This window comes from Amphiura filiformis, chromosome 2, assembly GCF_039555335.1.
Source record: "Amphiura filiformis chromosome 2, Afil_fr2py, whole genome shotgun sequence".
NCBI lineage: Eukaryota > Metazoa > Echinodermata > Ophiuroidea > Amphilepidida > Amphiuridae > Amphiura > Amphiura filiformis.
In genome coordinates this window covers 18,853,885-18,859,884 of record NC_092629.1, presented here as the reverse complement: position 1 = coordinate 18,859,884, position 6,000 = coordinate 18,853,885, and positions in this window count along the sequence as shown.

The window sequence follows — 6,000 nt, the reverse complement described above, 5'->3', positions numbered from 1 at the left end:
TGGTAAGTTATATTGATTTTTTACATAAAACCTTGAGATGTGCGGTTGAGTGCTAATCTAAACAAAAGAAGAGTCTAAATTTTACGGTCCTAAATTCGCGATAAATTGTACGGCTTCAATTGACTTGTGTTTGGTGTATATGCACTTACGCCTAGACGTAAGTGGCTCGTAAAAATTGTCTTGCATTGAAATATATACTAACCATGTTGCCAAGTTATAAGTAAAGGTCTTTCTTATTGGCGATGAAACGAGCGTCTGAAATAGTCAAATATCTCCCAATGAGGCGCGTACAAGTGGTGATTTGGTAATCATGTTTTATATTGAAATGCAATACAAAAGAATTGCATTGGAGCAAAGATAATATATTCTATTCATTCGTACCAATGGCAAGCTAATCTGATAATTGGTTGGGCCTATACGCTGGCGAAGTTACGTAATTAATCGTATTAACTACCATAGCAATAGGTGAAAACAATTTTGAACATATCGCGCTGCACTACAAGCAGGTTGAACTAATCACCTGTGTATGTCTGCAATCATAGATTGAATACAATACCGGTCTTTTCAAAGACACTAATCTTACAGGTGCAATTGATCACCACGATGCGGTTCAATGCAGAGGTACCGAGTGAACGTATCAGTGCAGCGCGGTATATTCAAAAATTGTTTTCACCTATTGCTATGGTAGTTAATCCGATTATTACGTAACTTCGCCAGCGTATATGCATGACTCGGGTTTATTTTAAATGTTTATTTTTGCAGAGCTTATTTTTAGTCATGGATCATACCAGAGAAGATGTAATAAAGAGGAGGGTCAACAGAATTATATCCTTGAGATAATCCCGTAGGTAATCCTGTCGCATCTATTCATAGTCCTTTATTCTCAAGTAGTTAAACATCCACTTGAAATATCCTATGATGTTATGTGTGTGACCGCCCATGGTTGACCGATTTTCACTTCAGAATTGGAAATATTTCCAATGTTTCTATAGAGAATTTGTTGAAAAGTATGAAACGCGTGTGTTAAGGACCTGCTGCTTGGATGGAATACCACATGTGGATAATACAAGAAAGAAATCGAGTGCTGTAAAATTTCCCCAAATCCGCCCTTTTTTTGTAAATATATACATTTCTAAAGAAGAAATTTTTAGGAGTTTTTAGAGAGGTGACGATTGTTGATCATTTCTATTTTATTATTTTATGTATTTTCCTGTCATTTCCTGCAAACCTAATAAAGATATTCTGATAATTGAAAACGTTCTTTATCATAAATAATAGAGGCTGAAAGTGGCAACAAGCAGCAAAAATTATAATTTGCCATGGAACTTCAGTCATATTTTATCCGAAATCTGACAAGATGACAGGGTCTGCATGCATGGTGTGCATGGCATGATGACATGCACACACTGACCTATCCCTAAAAGCAGTTAGCTGCAACTTGTGTATCACACCCATCCCGGTTCAAACCCCATTGTGGTATTCTATTGTAAAGCAGCTAAATAGGGTGATTCATCATTTACTTTGAATGAGCGGTCTCACACATATTTTGTTTGAGGATAGCTTGTTCAACCTCCTCTTTATTACATCTTCTCTGATCATACTGATAAATTTCGCAAGGGAGGGGGAGGGAGGGAGGGAGGGAGATACTTGAGACTGAACAAGTGAGAGTGGGAGGGCGTGAGAAAGAAAGAGAGGAGAGGGAGAGACGGAAAGGCTAGAAAGAGAAAGCTCGAGAGGAGAGAGTAGGGACCGGGGAGGGAGTGGGGAGCCTGATCATGGGGGCGGGGGGCAGGAGGAAGCAAAATAGGGAGATAGACATTGATACGAGGGAAGGGCGACACTGTGGCCCTGCACAAGTGCAATGGGGCGCGACAGGCTCATAAGCGGACCTTTTGTGATTGAAGGGCTTATTTGCAACGTTTTTACAGAAGAAAATTGCACATTATCATTCGGATTGGCATGCATTTTGTCAAATTAATATAGATCAATTTAGCAATGCAAAGACGAGAGGGCGCTAGACCATTAAAAACATCGGTCTTGTCTCTCCCGCTTTTATTGACATAGGCATCTGACTCATCTGCCTCTATTGAAATAAGCTGATTGGTACTTCAAAGTTAACAATGAAGTCAGATTACAGTAAACTTACTGAATCACTTGCGTTTTCGTATCTGAACAATAGACTTACGGAAACTGAAAAGATAAAAAGACCCAATGTGTAAGGACCAACGCCTGACGGCGTTGATTATGGTGCTAAATATTCCGTTGGTCCTGTATGGACTAACCTGGGTCCACCAAAGGGTTTGCGACCTTTTCACAAATTGAGTAGGACGGTCCATTCTCAACTTGGGGCATGTACCCTATCGAATTTAGCAAAATAATCTGCGATTATGTTTTATGAATTTAATGTATTCTTTATTACTTTTTCCTAAACAATGACATTACAATTGTGAATTTCGTTCTAATCATTATGACATTATGACATTCGTCCCCATTGTACTAAATGGATTGATTCAAAAAGGTTTATCACGGGAAAAAGGTCCAAATTTAAGTGAAATGGGGTTTCAACTAAACTTTGGAATTTGAGAAGTGTAAATCAAGTTGGGTCTAAGGCTGTGCGGGGGTAACGCACCGCCTTAACTCCCCCTTGTCGGCGGTACTGAAACTAGTTTCTCAATGCTTCATACCTAATTGTTTTCACCGTATTTTTCATTGCTTCGTGCATGTAACTACTCCCCATTCCAGAAAAATACAGATCTATTTTTTTTGGATTAAAAATATAAGGCCTATCCTGTTTAGCCAAATGAAATAGCTAAATCCTAATCCTTTAGTTATAAGTTAGTCCTGACTGGCAATAAAAGTAAAATTTTAATATATTTGCAATTTGAGGGCAAATGGTTCAAAAACATGCAATTTTGCATGTTTTCTAACAATAGTCACAAAATTGTAAGACTTGGCATTCAAAATCTTGAGCATAGGGTAAGAGTTAGCTCATTATTTTAATATTATATGTTATTTTTGCTAAAGATTGGGAAATGTGTTTTCCAAAAATAAGAATGCATAACTTGAAATGAGACGCTGTTCAATTCTTTGGGCTTGATTCTCACAGAACACGAAAAAGGTCGAAAAACGCCATAAAAATGCATGTTTTTGGCCCTTATTTCCAAAAGTTGACCAAATATTAAAATTTTACTTTCACTGCCAGTTGGGAATAACTAAAGGATTAGGATTTAGCTATGTTTCATGTGGCAAAACAAGGTAATATTTTTTAAATCCAAATTAGTTCTGTATTTTTCCGGAATGGGGAGTAGGCCTATTATATAGGCCTAATTGTATTATCAATTTATCTACAGTTGTGCGATCTTTAAAAAAATATTAAAGATGCTGATAGATTCAAATAGATCAGACGCACGTGCATGTGCAGATGCGCTATTTAGATAATTATATCATATGGTTTTGATATGGTGAATGAACAAAGTATTTTCTGTTCTTACATCCTTCAGGCAATCACTAGTCTTAGGCCTATGCAATGGCTCAAAATTAGCTGGAGCCAGGAGCCGACTTCAGTCTGTGATATTAAGCTTATCAACCAAAATACAAAATATTTTTAATAAACGTGATGATCGGAACTAATATTATTGCAAACTACAAATGCTGAAGCTGGGGCTGAAAAGTTGGCCGAGGTGAAAAAAAAATCTCATCAATGGGTATGAAATTTTGTTTTTATTATTGAGGGGTATTTAAAAAATCGCTCATCGATATGTAGGCCTATAACAATGTCGTGACCAAAGTGACTACACACTCGTAAAACATAGACCTGGACATTTTTTTTTCATGGTCTATGCTTAAAACGATATCATTTTTGAATAGAAAGTTAAACTTGTCAAATTTGATCAGGGAAACTTATTCAGATGGGGACATACCATATTTCTCTTTAAAATGAACATTAATATTTCTCTTCAAAATGAATCGGATAATCAAAATGACAAGAAACTCAAAATTCATATCAAATTTGATAAGGTTGCTTTGTCATTTAAAACAATGAACAGGTTCTTGTCAAAAATGAATAGATTCATAATTATCAAAAATTACACAAAAAGGAAAGAAATTTGAATCGTGAGACTTTGTCCAAAAATGAGTTATATATTTTGTCAATTTGAATAGTTATTAAAATGAAACGGAAACTAGGCTATTCATTTTGATACGATTGTCGTTTCGCTTTACATTTAAACAAATTGAACAGTATTATTGCATCAATTCGAATAGTTACGGGAAAAAATAAATAAGTAGGGATTCTATTAAAAAATAAATAGTACGAAATTAGTAGTACCTACCTACCTCTTATAAGGGACCGTTCACACCAATAGAGTTTTAAGGGGGTAAATCCGAATTTCTAAATGGAGAAATAAGAGAAACTGGCAAAGGGAATCCGAAAAAAAATGAGCGGACGCGGGGGCGATTTTGTGTCGATTTTTTTTGTAACTCCCACCCTCCCCCTTGTCTAACGTTCCCTACTCGGGCGTCCCTTATACCCAATATAGTTTCCAGTGATTAGGCTATATGTCATATTTAGTTGGACTCAACACCGTCACAAGGCATAGGCCATAAATCCAAATAAGTAAAATTAGGTACTCACTAGAAATATTTTGATTCCTATCAGGAATCTTGTTCACTCTGGTTCATAAATTCTGTTCATTTGTATGATTGTAAATTGGAGGAAGCAGGCTTTGAAATCACTATCACATGCCAGCCTACATAAATTCAGCAAGAACCTGCAGAGTTACCCGGCAGAATGTCATGAATGTGCATGTTACAGGATTCGATCGTTTTTTAAATAATCATGATAATATGATAGATTGCGTAAAAAGAAATCCTTACCTTTCTTTGTTGCCATTTCCATAATTGATATCCACGCAAAATAGACTCTACAGTGCTAGCGAAATTTGATCGTTTGTCGTTGACGAATTTTTGGGTTTCGCGCGAAATGATTTTCACCATTTAGGCCTAGTATTTCTAAAATTCCACAGTTTTATACGCATAGATTAAATAATGACAGACAATATTTATGATCATTGTCATTTAGTTATAGTATTGCATGTGTCATGTTTTCTCTCTATGGCCTAAATATATATTAAGTTTGCAAGTTACACCAATTAAAACATACTATATTTAGGAATAATTTTTGTAAGTAAAAACTAGCTATGATATGTATGCACTGACAATAATACTCTTTTGGTGTTCAGTTCATGCATTTTAAGAAGAATTAAGATGGTTGACTGATCTTGCTGGATGTACCAAAGTTTGTTTTTCATATTATTGCTATTGTATTATTTGGTGTTCCCTCAATAGGATGAATAGCACGCATCATTAGCATTATAGTAGACTCTTAGCTGAACACTAAACAAAGCTCTAGTAAAAACCTACAGGTTTTACCAATATCTATTATTAGAGAGCTTGCGAAACCACCTTGGTTTTGAATACATAATCCTCTATAATCCTCTAGACGTTAAAGTTAAAGTTAACGTAACGTCATTTCGCAAGCTCTCTATTGTCATCAGACATGTAAAGAAGTGTGTATAGGCCTACCATACGCCCAGTAATTGATATTAATGTACATTGTAATAACAACTTCACCGTGACGATGTGTTTGATTTTGTTTGGTAGGTACCTATAGGCCTTATGAACAAAGATCCTATATTTTTAGGATCTTTGTATGAACTAAATTTACAAGATAATGATCTTACTTAGCATGCTTAGTCTGGGATGATTCATTAGCTAAAATGTTGGAAGTCGGTGAACAGGCCCATAAACCAGGATTTGTTTTGTTTTTTGGAGGGGGTGCTGATTTTGGGGACGGATTTTGAAAAAGTGGATTTTTTTTCAAAATATAGGCCTAGACCTTTTTTGACCAAAAAAACAACAAACCCAAACACCCCTTTATATTTCTGATCGCTACGTTCGTAAATGGGACTTTTTGGGTGAAGCACGCCATAGCCCCCGGAG